Source organism: Notamacropus eugenii, chromosome 4 (assembly GCF_028372415.1).
Source record: "Notamacropus eugenii isolate mMacEug1 chromosome 4, mMacEug1.pri_v2, whole genome shotgun sequence".
Classification (NCBI taxonomy): Eukaryota; Metazoa; Chordata; class Mammalia; order Diprotodontia; family Macropodidae; genus Notamacropus; species Notamacropus eugenii.
Window position 1 is genome coordinate 188,791,423 of NC_092875.1, and position 15,613 is coordinate 188,807,035.

The 15,613-nt window shown below is 37.4% G+C and overlaps 1 protein-coding gene across 13 annotated transcripts in view; it reads right to left on the reverse strand.

Annotated features, from left to right (window-relative positions):
- The window catches only part of ATXN1 (ataxin 1), a 516,919-nt gene that overhangs the window by 38,334 nt on the left and 462,972 nt on the right, over positions 1–15,613 (reverse strand). For 2 of the 13 annotated variants that reach the window (XM_072603906.1, XM_072603904.1), the window contains one exon: positions 9,155–9,227. The exons of the other annotated variants lie outside the window; for them this stretch is intronic. The gene's annotated coding sequence lies outside the window, so the exon portion shown is untranslated. The remainder of the gene's footprint in view (positions 1–9,154; positions 9,228–15,613) is intronic. 13 annotated transcript variants of the gene reach the window in all.

The window sequence follows — 15,613 nt, forward strand, 5'->3', positions numbered from 1 at the left end:
ACAAATAAGATTGTTGAGTACATGAAGAAAATCAGTAAAACTAGAAATGTAAGTTGAGCCTATCTGTAGACTTGAATACTAGGTTAAGGAGTGTATTATATTGAGTAGCCAATGGGAGTCATTGCAGGTATTTTCTTTGTTTTCTGAGAGGACTCAGTGGCAATAAGGATTATATGAGGAAATGAACAAGATACTTACAAATTATCAATAAAATATTTTTTAATAGGAAAAAGAGATAGGTTAGAGGCAGACTCATTAGGACGAGGTAACTAAGCAGATGTGTGGCATGAAGAAGAGAGAGAAGTGGATAGTGACTGAGACTGGGAGCCTGAGTAAACTGAAGGATTATGTAGCTGTCACCAGAAACAATGAGAAGTCTGGAGGAGGAGGAACAGGTTTTGGGGGGAAAGCAATGAGTTCAGTTTTATATATGTTTAGTTTGGGATGTTGGTAGTGAGTTTTGGTAGAGAGTTAACTTTGGTAGTAGACATAGGGAATGAGGAGTAAGAGTGGTGGGGTCATCCAGGGATATAATTAATGGTGGAAGGGCAAGTAAACAAGGCAAATGGCTCACCACAGGCTGGCATGTCAGTAATTTCAGCTACCAGGAGGCTGAGGCTGAGGGTGGTGGATCCCTTGAACTCAGGAGTCATGAGCTGCTTTTGGGCTAAAACAATTGGACATCTTCACCAAATTTAGCACCATTATGGTGAAACCTTGTAGGGGTAGGTTACTAGGATTCCTAAGGAGTGGCCAACCAGCCTAGGTAGGAAACAGAGCAGATTAAAACTTGTAGAGGATTAGTTTTGTGAGTGGCTGGTGGGCTATATAATGAAGGGGAAAGAGGGGAGATGGGAGGAGAAAGAGAAGGGAGGAGGGAGAGAGGGATGAGGGGAGGTAAAAGGGGAGAGAGAGAAGCAGAGACAGAGAGAAACAGAAAGACAGAGAGAGAAGTGTCTAATGATATGTAAGATAAAGCTGCAAGGGAGGACTATAAGGACCAAACATGGGTGATGGACTGGGAGAATAGGAAGGGAATACAAATTATGAGGGTGATGAAAAGATTCAGGAGGAGTAAGAGTGTGGGAAAGATAGAAGAAAAGAAAATTTTGTTCAGAGAGAGGAATTGAGTTCAAGATCTTAAAGGTATAACAGTTTTGAGGGACGGTAAGCTCTCTAAAGTAGGCAGAGATGTAAGTAAGAAAGGTCATCAAAATGAATACTGGATTCACCTGGAATGATGGTAAGGGAAATGGAATGAAACTACAATAATTTCACTGAAGTGCTTAGAAAATATTCCTCCCCCCCCCCATATTTGTGAACACATGAAACATCGATTTTAAGCATCATACAACAATTGCCTGTCTCCTAATCAGTCTCTCCTGGTCACCTTCCTTCACTAAGCTCTGTTTACACTTGCAAAAAACATTAAATCCTCTTAGCTGCTGCTGAAGTAACTTCCTGTAACACACACACACACACACACACACACACACACACACACACACACGCAGAGACACACACCAGCTCCTGGAAAGATTTTGGAGAAGATCTTTAATTGGACACCTCTTTGCCTTGCCTCCATTACTTAGGAAGTTCAAGTTTTACTTGTCAGTTCATAGAATTTACCACTTTACTCAAATAATCTTATTCTATAAATCAAACCACCCTAGTGCATATTTTTTCCTAAATAGGGTTACAGCCTAGTCTGCTGAACAACAGGCTAATTATATATCTATTTTTAAAATATGAGGCAGTTGCATGATGGCTTATAATTCTGAGTTGGTTGCAGCTTATTCCCCAGGTTAAAAAAGAAAGTCTTTTGACTTTGCTGAACACAAGGTACAGTACTATTTACAGATTAGATTAGTAACTACAAATAGGTTCTTATTTCTTTATTTTAATCATGCCCCATTTTCACTATCACAAACAAGATTACCCTGCTTGTTTTTCATTTCAGCATGTCAATCAACCAATTACCAAGTTTTTAAGAAATGCTTCTCATTGTTCCTCCTTCATTTTGAAAAGTACCAGTGACATCACAGGGGATGCCTTTGCTTCTGCATAAATTGGATATAAGTGAGGCAGGGTTGCACAAAGTCGTCAGCTTCACTTTTTCTTCCTGAGTCATTGAAATCCAGTGACAGGACAAAAGTCAAGATGACCGGGGATGGCCTGGGATGAGGTGGATGACCTTGGCGTCTTGGATGTTGAAACAAGCTCTAAGCACTCCACAGCATCTGCTTTAGCTACATTCATGGCTGTTGGAACAAAATGTTCTCACTCACCCATTCCACCAGGGAAAGTCTTCAAGTGTTTGGGGTAGACACCCCCTTAACTTACTATTGATGGATTTGAGGCCTGTGGCTACCCTCGTCTTGGAGTACCCTCATCTGTGACTGCCGAGATGGTTTACCAGGGTGTGGCAGAACTGCGTGCTACAGCTTCTTTGAGCCACAGGTGAGATTTAGGTGAAGGCAGATATCAAAGGAGGATAAGCAGCCCTGAAAAGGGCTCAGCAAGCTCTCATACCAGATGTGCTAGGCCTCCTGGAACACTGAATAAAGATACCTAATATGTCCTATACCTAGCAGTAGTTCTGGGAAGAGGTAGGACTTTTTGTCTCTCCTAGTAGTACTGAAAGTCCAAGGCCTGGAGTATCCTTAGCTTAAAGGTGAGACTCACTGGAATTGCTGCTTTGAAACAAGAATTCCATCAACTCCTTAGAGTCTACAATGAGCCTTTTTGCTGTTTTGCTTTCCTGTGGAGGTAAAATAAGGGCTATCCTGTATCTGATATGCACTGTTGCCTTGAGTGCTTGCCTGCTTACCAGAATCTGTAGAGATCTCACATAAGGCATATTTTGAGGTTTCCAGAGGAAACTCTGGGGTGGGGCAAAATAAGCCACAGAGATATAACTTTTTAAAAGTCTTCTGAGATCGAATCTCATCTATATAAACTTAGGATTTGGAGTATTGGCCATGCTTACGCTTGCAACCATATCGTGATATGTAATGTACTGTCTCCTTCACTGGGTCCATGTTTTCCCTCCTAAATATAGCTCTTGAGGTTTTGGTAATTCTCTGTCTCTGGCTATATTTGTTTATATTCACACACACACACACACACACACACACACACACACAGTCCACTCTTTAAATTAAAAACTTATCCATTCTCCATCCCTCAGAGAACCCACTGAAGACAGAAGCTTCAGTTCATTGTCTTCAAATGTCTGATAGACATATTCTCTTGAAGTATCTATCGGCATCTCATACTCAGCTAGCATAAAATCGAATAATACATTTGTTCCCCCAAAGAAGCTCCCTTTCTGATTTATTCATTTTTCCAAATTATTCTCAGTTATCTAGATTCTGGAACCTCCATTATCTTTCTACCAACCTAATCTCTAGCCATCCATTAAGACCCAGTTTAAGCGGGACCTCTGCCATGAAGCCTGCTCCGAGTACTCTAGCTTACAGTGTTTTCTGAAACCTAAGATCACTCACTGTCTATTCTGCTTTCATGATATGTCATTTGCCATTGATACAGGAGAAATAATTTCCTTTTGAGTTCATGTGCTACATAACTGCTGTTGAAATTTACTTACCACAATGCAGAAATTATGGAGGTAAAAAGCTAGGTTTTATTATTATGTTTAAGCATCAGGTTCAGAGCTCAGAAATAAAAAATAAACCTGAAGAAAATTGGGTTTCTAACAAGGACTCTTATGGACAAAATTACATCAGAGTGACAGAGAAAAAATTATTTTACATACTGTAATCTTCTACATTCATCTCAGGTCACAAAAGTTGAAAAAAACAGATTCATAAACCCATACTTCCTTCAATGTTATAAAAGCTAAACAAACTTAGTTAAGAGAAGCATAATCTCATCCATAAACAAAACCTAGTTAAATAGACTGTATAGGTAAAGTAGGTCAGGTTACAGATTAACCTCCATTTAGAAAGTCTGCAAAAAGGCCAATTGATGGGGAAGATTTGCATGTTACCAAGATCACCATGAACACAGATGTAACCTAAATCACAGTTACATAGAACAGCTAATAAATACCCAAATCACTTTGGATAACTCAAACATACCTTTGGCTTTTCTACAAAGAATATCAGTCTTCCCTTAACATTTTTTTTAGGAGTAAGGTTTCAGTCAGGTGAAGTTAATATTAACAGAAGACAGGCTTTTGGTCAATCAAAAGTTGCAGGAAGAATGGCCCTGATCTGTGATTAATTAAAATTAATAAAAGAGAATGAAATATTCCTATAATACTATCTTGAATTCAGCTATTTTAGGTGCATTCATCTCATCTCTCCATCTACATTACAAACCTCTCAATGGCAAGGGCCATATTTTATATTTGTTTTTAACTGCCCACACCACCCAGCACAGCTTTCTTGTACATAGCAAATTTTCAATAAATATTTATCATTCAATCCTCAATAAAGACTGTATTTGGGTAGGAGATACAAACCTCAAGTAATTACTGAGGAATCTATTTTTTATAAATCTAGGTCTATTAAGGTATAAAAATATCTCACTGTCCAAAGATCAAGATAATTTCAAAATTCTAAAACATCTACTCACACCATTCTTTTTTCTGGTTAATAAAGGTTAATCGACTCAAATGTATTCTAAATATAGCTATCCATCACTTAATAAAAATGAACAGAATTCATAATTAAAACACACATTTTACTCAGTGGAACAGCACCCCTGAAATCAAAGAATTTGAGTACTCTTCCTAATTAACAACTAATTAATTAACAATCATATATAACTAATTAACAATCATATATAATCAAGCCCAACAAAAACCAGCTTAATATAATAATAGTCCCTGATGATGGACCCAACTGATAAGTAAATAAATAACTGCTATTCTGATAAGAAAATTTGCTAATTGTTGTCACACATCACTCAGCTGTAAGATAACTGCATGTCCTAAAACTACCAGGATGCTAGCTGGAATGCCTTTCATTACAAAGATGTTGCAGAAAACTGAACAGATATCTAGAAAGAGAGAAGTGAATTCAGATAGTAGGAAAAGTTGAAACAACATAACTTGTGAGAAAAGTTAGAAGCATAAAGGCATTTAAAGGTGTCTGCCAATTTTAAACAAGGTTTCATGAGTGGTACTGTTATCAGTGAGTACGGTGTAAGGCACGTGACGTGATCACCAAAATACTGAGTTAGGTTTTCATATTCAGAATTCTTACTGTGACTTCCCTGTGGTATAGCAAAGAGTTACTGGGAACATCTTGAGTGCTGCTTAATAACTGGTCGGAAAAAATAACCATAGCCTTACATTTGGTACACATGCCCCAGGACACCATAATATTTCAAAACAACTTGGTATTTTGAGTCTTATTTGAAATGCTTTTGTTTCTTAAATTTAGTTATTTCAAACACTTAGCCAAGTTCTAGTTTATTTTGTTTGCTTAATGAATGTAATGTCTTTTATGACTGGTATTCAACAAATATTCCAAAGTATTTGTAATCTTATCAATCCAGAAATTCTCTCCAATATTGTGGATTACAACTCATCCATGACTACCTCTCCGGCAGGACTTTTGTTCATGTCCTCCTCCTCGAAGTTCACCACAGGGTTTTCATCCAATGGGTTAGAAGCATTCCTTACTTTCTCCTGACACTTTGAGGGTACCTCTGACTCTCCACAGGTCACTCCTTGTTTCTGTCATATGATCATCTTCCCTTTCTGTCATACTGCTCTTGGATGGCATCTTTTGTATTCTTTATCTTTAAGTGTTCATGTTAAAAAATAATTCCGTGGGTGCTCATGATAATAAAGTGTGCTACACTTTACATGCAAAAATTTTTTCCTTTGCCTTGTTAATTTTAAATAGTCTGTTCAACTTAAAATTAGTATTTCATTACATTCATGGGTCTTATTTAAAAAAATCAAAATGCAATTTTAATTTAATAATGAAAATTAGGAGAAAAACTTAACTGGAATTCACTTTAGAACTTTGCTTAATGTTTCTTTTTCATTAGGAAATGAGTCCTGTATTTGATTTGATACTCGATTCTAAGTATAAAACCACGACACATATTGCAAATGGTGGCAAAGCTGTGGCATTTCATATCCTAGTTATATCTGGGGAACTGAAGAGATATGACCAAATAAACTAAGCTGGTCAACCAACTGAATTAATATTCAGCAAGATAACTCAGTTTATGATTCTTTTGGTAAGGTGGGAGTGGTAATGGTAAACAAAAGTGCCTGTGAGAACCAAGTAAAAATCCTGAAAACATATCTGTGTTTCTTAGCACATTCTCAAGTCAAGGGACCCATCTCCAAAATCCTAGGAGGATTAGCTTATGTACTTTTTAAAAGTCAAAGTTATATCAGTTGACAGTTTTCTTCTGTTTTAGTTACAGTAGAGTTGGAGGGTCAGAGTAAGGAGACAGAATTCACACACTAATCTTTCTACTCCCCCAAGTCCCCAGTGGCTCATAAATATACCTAGGAAATAATAGACAAATAGTATGTTAGACTCAAAATAAAAATTAATTATTAAATACAGCAAAGTACTATCATAATATTATATGACCTTGAGATAGTCCTACAATTTATGAAGTACATTCCAAAAGTTTATCTCATTTGATCGTCATGAAAACCCTTTGAGAAAACAGAGGAGGTGTTATTTTCTGCATTTGACAGATGAAATAACAGAGGCTCAGTGAGTTTAAGTGACTCATCCAGATCAGAAATCAAGCCTATATTTCCTTGGTAAGCACACATCACCATCTCCTGCACATTACAGACCAAGAGTTCTTAACCTTTTTAGTGTCATGACTCCTGGAAGTCTGGTGAAACCTATGGACCTCTTCTTGGAATCATATGTTGATATGCATAAAATGGAAAGGATTATAAAGAAAAGCAATAATATTGAAATACAGTTATCAAAATTTTTTAAAAAGTTCAGACTTCAGATTAGGAAACCTCAGGTATAGATACATAAATTGTCTGTAAAATGGGTACTTAATAAAACATTAAGTTTTATGATTGTGATGACAGCTCATAAATGTTACTTTATGTAATAATTTTCTTCCAAAATTCCTAAAGGACACAATAAGATTTACAAAACAGTCACTGGAACAAGGGAGGTGTGCCTGATGTGCTAGCCTGATGATTTGTGTTTTCAGCTGATTTGAGAACTTCCTCAAGGACAGTGTGGTAGACATGTTTTAATTAAACCCACAGGTTTACAAACACTATCAAACTGGCTTTGCGAAGATTGTGTGGTACACCACAATACACTGCCACCTTGCTTGATGGCCAGCAACCTTCAGAAAGGCTAAGGGTATTCAAAGAGATGATTATAGCCAGATGGACCCTAAAAACTGACTTCTGCAGCTCATGGAAAGCTGTGATGATTAAGGTGGGTCAGTCCCTCACATACAGAAGAAGATGCCACATACCACATCCATTGCAATGCCAAGTTTAACAGAAGATATTACTATCATGAAAGCATCCAAGTAATACTCCTATCTAAGAGGAGCACTGGTTTCATGGAAGAAAAAGTGAGAGAGAACTAGGGAATAACAAAAGGTATCCAATTAGGTTGAATCACTGGATTTCAGGTGCCTTAGGATATTATGAAACAACAACTAAAAAATATGGAGGATGGCGGGGTAAAAATACAGTAAGAACCACCCAAACATACCCCATCATTAAACTTAAAAGGTACAAAAGCTATTTAGCCTTAGAGAATAAATAAAACTACTCTGTAACAAACACAGCACTCTCAGATCCTAGTTGTACGATAATTATGAAGACAGAATGGCTGTGTTAGCAAAAAGGAATGGAATTGCATATTATTAGCAGATGAAAGAAACCCCTTCTAGAATCTTGAAAAAAAAAACACTAGACTAAGCTGCTTAACCTCCAAATACAATTTTACTTGACTTTAGTATCGATTAAAGTCATGTGAATAATAGTGCTAGAGTTTGAACGAGGGTTGGCACTGGTGGGGAGAGGTATGTAGTGGGAGCAAAGAATGCTCTGTTCTCATGCAAAGACCTAAAATATCTCAGGGTAGTGCCTTTGATTTATCCTCCTTTTCCCTCTACCCCTTCTTCTTTCCTTCTCTCTTTACCCTCTCTGGGATAGGTCTAGGGTGGTTGTGCTTGGTGGTGATGATCAGTAGTGATGGAGTGATGAGGTCAAGAAAAAGATGAGTGAGCAGTAGGCGAATCATTCTTGAGAATCTTAAGTCCCTTTGGTCTCTTCATAATTTCACACTGTGCGCAAGACCATACAAAACCTCCTAAAGCATACTCAAGTATAACAGCCAGCTCTCATTTGAAGAAGCAGCTGTTTAATTAGAAATCTATTCTTTTGTCCTTAAACAATGACATATTTCCCTCAAAAGGAAAAGAAAAAAAGCCTCTCAAACTAATCAGGCTAAAATAACGCTCTCAAAAAATGTAAAACACTACACACTCAGCCATGTGCCATTCTCTGGATGCATCTTATCTTTCCTACCCTCTAAAGCCTTTTTGAGTACCATTTTCTCTGGAGATTCAGCAGCTTTCTGATGAAAGGCATCAGGGGGGTATAACGGGGAAGAGTTCAGTGTGTGTTGGAGAGTACACATGACTCAAAAATCTAATAGCGATAACTTCAAGTTATCAAGATTAGCTTCCCTACACTGGAACTCAAGGACAGCAAATCGGAACTTTCAACTTCTCCATCACCTTATTACCTCTTTTACTAAAGTGGCTCCCTTACTGACCCTGTTGCCACATTTACATAAAATGAACAAGTTGAAAGAATTTTGAAAGACTTTCAAGTCCAACCCCCTCATTTTACATATGAGGAAACTGAGGTTTAAACATGTAAAATCATGTGCTCCACAAATCTGCAGCAGAAAACAGGTCTATGGCCTCCCAGTTTACATTTTTATCACCTTTAAATATGCAATTCTTCCCATTGTCCCAAGTCAGCATCGGTAGAATAAGTGGTTAACTACAAGTGGTAATTCAAAGAGGGCCAAGAAGGTGCTCACATTCACGATATTTTAGGGCAGATACACTGCCTTAGCAAGAAATCTCTAACATGCAGATAATTCTGGGAAGAAGAACACATGAATTTACTAACATATTAATTTACCTGATTGTGAAATATTTTATTAGATGCTTTTCTCCTACCAGAAGTGAACCGTGAACAGGAAAGCACTACGGACCTAGGATAGAAGCAGCAAAAGGAGACAAATAGTGCTTAAAAGGGAGGAGAGGGGAAATTAAAGAAGAAAAAAAATTCCAACTAATTCCCAATTTTATTTAAGTATTGATGGAGACATGCCAAGATAGCTAGCTCAGTTAGAGAAGGGGCAGTACTTTTCAGTCTGATATTTTTCATAGGCATGCATATATGAGGTGATTCCAATCAGCTGTTGCACGAGTGGGAGCCATGAGGAATTGAGTGGGAGTATGTGATGGGGAAGTTCAGTAGTGCCCCAAGTTCTCTTAAACCATATTTTATGCAATGACTTTCTAGTACATTAGATAAGCTTGAATTTACATATTACAAAGTCATATGCAAATATTTATCTGCCATTTTGGACTATCCAGATAACCAAGTCTCCAAAGAATTACCATCACAATTAGCAATATGTATGTCTAAAAGCAATAATATAAATGAATACAAACATACAGATTCTAACAACAACAATAACCTATGAGTTCATAAGAAAGGTACAGTGGAAAAAGTCTTGGACAGGGACAAAAACCCAGATTTTAGTACTAAATGTGCCATTCTCCAACTGTGTGACCTTGGGAAAGTCACAGGCCTCTGGATATCAATTTATTTTATCTGTAAAATGATAAAGTTAGACAAAGGATCAATACAAAGCATGGTGCGTCTGGAGTCAGAAGAGTAGGGTTAAAAATCTTGGGTCTATCATCTCTGACTTATGTGACTGTGGGTTAATCCTTTGACCTCTCTCAGTCTCATTTTCCTCATCTACAAAATTAGGTGGTTAGACAAGTTGATCTTTGAGGTTCCTTTTTCTAAATCTATGATTTTGAACTAGGCAGTTTCTAAAGTTCCTCTCAGCTCAAATTCTGAGTCAAACTTAGATTGGACCTGTGTGGTTGCATTTATCAATTAAATTGGGTTTGGTGGTTTTTTATAAAGTACTTTATTATAAAAGGCCAAAATATTCAGTCTGTAGGGTAATGTAAATGGAATATGGCTCCTCAGGTACAGTTAAAAGTAAGCAATTTGTAAAAGCAACAAATGTGTATCAATCAATCAACAAGGATTTATGAAGTACCTACCATATATGAAGCACTGGAGATACAAATAAAAATGAATTCCTATTCACAAGGAACTTATGTTCTTTTTTTGTTTTGTTTTTTGGAGGAGGGAAGGCAAGATAATTGGGATTAAGTGACTTGCTCAAAGAACATGCAGCTAGTAAGTATCAAGTGTCTGAGGCCTTATTTGAACTCAGTTCCTCCTGCCTCCAGGGCCAGAGCTCTCTTCACTGTACCACCATAGAACTTATATTCTAATGGAGAAGATAGCAAGTATTAATATAAGTATACATATATAGAGACTAAATGTACAGAGTAAATAATGCAAATTAAATACAAAATAGTGATATATAATGTAGCTTGAGGGGGAGAGCACTAGCTTCTGGGAGTGAAAGGTGGGGGAGGAATCAGGAAAGGAAGTTTATTCATGAAGGAAGAGAGGGACTTTGAAAAGGAAGTGAATTCCAGACATGTGCAAGGACATGGAGATGGAGGTGGAGAATCGCATGCAAAGAACAGAGAGAAGGACAGTTTATCTGGAAGTATAGGAAATGGACTAATTTTGAATAAACCTTGACAGAGAGGTTGGGACCAGGTTATAAAGGGCTTTAAAAGCTAAACAGATGAGTTTATATTTTATCCTAGAGGACATAGCCACTGGAATTATTAATCACTTACTATGTGTTGATAGAGAAGAGGACAGGAGTATATGTAATGGCACAGCTTGGAAATGACTGGGAAGTGTCATGGTAGCCTGTCTGGATAAGGTAAGACTATCAGAGGTTAGGGTCTTGATTAGTGGTAGATTCTCAGTTGCAATGGGAGAAGAGAGAGGAGAATGGTCAGACTGTAGGAACATGGTTGGGAATGTTTGCCAAGTAACGTAATAACCTTGTTCCAGACATAATAATGCTCACCAATCAGGTCCAAGGGTTGTAGAAGGGGAAAGACATGGTCAGATCTTTGTAGGTTTAAGAAAATTACTTTGACAGTGCTGTCTGTATGACAGCCTAGAGGTAGGGAGACCAAATATGAGATGAGAAGTGACAAGGTTCTGAACTAAAGTGGTAAAAAGTGAGTAGAAAGCAGTGGAATGTGAAATATGTAGTAATATGTAGAGGCACAAACAGTAAAATTTGGCAACTGATGGGTTTTGACTAGCTAAGAGAGACAGGATGAAGAGCAAAGTATAATGCCTTCATTTTGAATATATGAGCCCGAAAGGTTAGCAGTGTCTTTTGATAGAAAAATGGAAGTTTAGAAGAAGGATGAGGTGTGGAGGAAAGCTAATGAGTTCCATTTTGGACACATTGAGTAGGTCCCCAGTTTTACCCCTGTTTCACCTGGAATATGCTTTGACCACTTCAACTCACCTTCAAAAGGAATGAATTTGCCTATCTTTTCTCCTGAGGTATTTGCCACAAGGTTCAACTGACTATTCCCCTCCTAGACCATATTCCTAGAACCAAGTGCTCACAAATGACACCTTGTGTATAAAGAGGGACTAAAGGTCTGAGTCCTTCCTTCTTTCCCCATTCTAGGAAACAGGCACCAACTTTACAACTATACATGCACACACATATATATATGTATGTATGTGTACATATATGGTCATGCATTTATAGTGGAGACAACTGGCTAGGTGATATAAAAAAGGAAATATATAAGCAAATACTAAAAAGAAAAGAAAAAACCTACTACTACTATACACACATATACGTATATGTGCCCATACATATAACATGTCCATGTATTTATAGTAGAGACAACTGGCTAGGTGGAATAAAAAAGGAAATATCCAAGAAAATACTCAAAAAAAAAAAAAAGAAAAAACCTACTACTTCTGGCCTGTTCTGGCATATTATGTCCACATATGAATGATCCAGAACAAAGATAGGGAATCCAATACCATACCCATCAGTCAGCTCATGGACTTTCTGTGTCACCAAGCTTTATACAATACTCTTGACTTTAGCATGCCAGAATCTCTCATCCTTTTTGCTGTTGTCTCTTGGTCGCTGTCTCTCTCCCTACTTTCCATCCTCTCTCTTTCTTTCTCCTTCTTTCAATGGTGAAAGCCTATGATAATTGTCCCAGGTCTCTTGAATCCAGGGCAACATAATTGTCTCTCTAATTAGGAGGCAATGAAAAGGATCTGTTGTAAAGATACGGCACAATTTGGCCACCTTTACTCCCTCTGTTACCGAATACTTGGTGCCAGAAAATAGCAAACAACAATAATTCAATTGGAAGGATAACTGGAATGGTAATTTCCTGCCACCCTTCCTTTTTCTCAGAGTGACAGATGACTCATCCTGCTCTCTTCAGTTGGACTCCTCTTGCTAAAGAAACATAAAGCCTCTTCTGACCCTGATAGATGATCTTGGTGAGGGAGGGAAAAAAAGCATCCAAATACAAGATACTGGCTTTTTTCCCTCTGCCCTCATTCCTCATCTCATGACATCCTCCCCCACCTACCTTGGCTTTTCTAAGTAGTCACCCAATCTTTGCATAAACAACTCAATATGCTCTAATGTGTTTTCATGGAGACCTTCATCACAAACCAATACTTCTTTTTCTTTCTTTTTAAAATACATAACAAAAAGAAGCTTATTTAGCAATAGTGTGGAGAATCTATATAGCAAATATACAGGAAAGGTGCAGGTAGATGTAGTTCTCCCCATGTTTCCAAAAGGAAAAATGTATGGTCAGAAGGGTACATTTAACTACCACTTCTTAAATATAACTCACCAACATGCACTGGCATGCACCAATGTCATGCCACTAAGAAATCTGCATTTGTTATTTGCTCTATTTTTTAATAAATGCTATCAAGGCATTAACCCAGGGAAATAACTAAGAAGTGCAGTTAGGCAGTTACAGCTTTTCCTGTTTACACTAAAAATAGTGAACTTAAAAACTCAAGGCAACACTGGATTTTAGTTTCTCTCCATGTTTGTGAAAATACTGCCAAAGAGCTGTTTTCCTTCTTCCATCATTCCCTATTTCTTCACAGTTCCTATAAAGATGCATACAAAGCACAGGAGACCTCACTCACTAAATAACTTGACTGGCACTCTATGTGCCTGTCTACTCAACACTCAACTCATTTGCAATAACCTCTTGGAAACTGAAAGCATAACTTTTTCAGACCTATCTTATTTTTCTTTTTTAAGGCAAAAAATTTTTTTGCAGGCATTTATAGCTCCCTTGCCTCCTGTTTTGAAGTAAAATTGAACTGAAAACCAGCTCTGTTTTATTCTGAGGGCATTACCTCTGCTATTGGTTTTAGCCATGCTCTAAGAACAGACAATTGCAGATCTTTTTCTTAAATGAACAGGATTTGTAGACTCTGCAGGCATAGCCCCCAATGATTCTTTTAAATTTTCAATTGTATTTAAAAAACCTGTTAAGTCATAGCTTAGTTCATATTAGTGTCTCTATTTATGGAATAAAAATGTTGTGAAGACTTAAGAGTTATTATCAGCAAAGTTTCCCAAAATTCGTTCATGAAAGACATTTAGAACCTATTGACAATTCTTGTTTAAATGGTTTCTCTCCAAGCTAATGAAAACCTATGCTCTGCTTGATTTTGGACTGATTTCCTACTATACTCTCACTAAGTGTGTTCAGGGACTGAAAATTAATTTTCATATTACATTAGGCAAATATTATCAGAATAATAAGTGTATTGTAAACAGAAATCATATAATACCAGGAAGAAGCAGAAAGGATATTTTGATTATCTATTTAGTATTATGTATATAAATAAAAGGAGACATGGTAGAGGGGCTCTAAATGATAGGAAATAGGAAGTAGATAAATGTAAAGGATTATGGGTATCTTTCCATGGTTCTCTGTAACATTCTTTTCCCACTTTTCTTTTTAAGTATTGGCTTATATCTATATCTGATTATTTTTAGGCTCAAATCAACATAGAAACATAGGATCTCAGAAATAAAAAAGTACTTTAAGATTATCTAGCTTGACCTTTTTATTTTACATAAGAAAACTGAGGCCCCAAAACTAACTAGGACTAGAACCTAGGTCTATTGATGACAAGTTTAATGGTCTGTTCATTATCTCTCTACTGTGAGTGGCTGACAAAATCTAAGCACACAATAATAGATTAGGTAGTAGTTGTAAAAATTGTGAGGAAGGGATGAATCAAAGGCAAATGTGGAACTGAAAAGAAATTGGTGACTGACTTGGGAAGGGAAAGGGTCTGGAAGATGGCAAGATCAAAATGAAGAATAAGAAATAACACCAAGCCATTCATTAACCCAAGGATGCAATGGTGTCTATAGGCTACAACTGCTAGACCAAATACTGATACACTGTTATTCTCAATATAATCTATAAAGAAGTAGAACCCAATGGCATCCCCAAAGCCTGAAAAGGATCTAGGAATTAAAAGTTGGCTAACTTCATTCCTTGGGGCCCAGAAAGGATCCAGGTGTTTCTGTTTTGGATGTCACCCTGTCTGCCATCTGAATACCATATTGGTGGGTTCATGATGGCTAGTTTCTACTTTTCTTTTGGGAGAACGTGCCATCAGTATATTAAGCTGCAGAAGTGGGTGGCCTTTCTGGAGCAATTCTGAAAAGAGGACATTTTCAAGGAGAATTCTGATAAGCTGGACATTTAGAGGGAGATTATGAATCAGCGCATTGATGAGCTACCAAGAGCCCCAACTGTATCTCTTGCTAGAAGAGTGATAGCCTTACTATTTCAAGGGCATTGACTTCCAAATCTCACATATTTCAATGCATGTGCTTTCCCGATCTGGTTTCCCTTTGACCCCCTGGACCTCCAGCATAGATTTATCAGCCCTGATTCTTTCATTTATAATGCCATTTTCTCATAAAGACACACAGAAGAAGAACCCAGCAGACTAATTATGTAATCTCTTCCAATAATGCTTCTAATAAAGCACTGAATAGATATGTAAAAATACACACACACATACACACACACACACACACACAGGAGGACAAAGAGAATGATAATACGAGAAGAAAAAATAGTGAAGGTTAAAAGAGTGTTAGCGTTTGGAGCTTGAGTCCAGTTTGGGACACACATAGACATGTACAGGTCTTGCCACTTCCCAGCAAATCTCCTGAGCCTTTCTGAACTTTTGCAGATCAAATTTTAGGCATGCTGTGTTTCTGGACACATAATAGAAATGTTCTGTGGGAAACTGAAGATATAGAACTGAAGAGTAGGGGAAGGTCAAGGCCAGAGGAGATTCTGAAATCACTGGTATTGAAGCCATAGGTGAAATTGTAAAGATGAATAAAGTCTTTGAAGT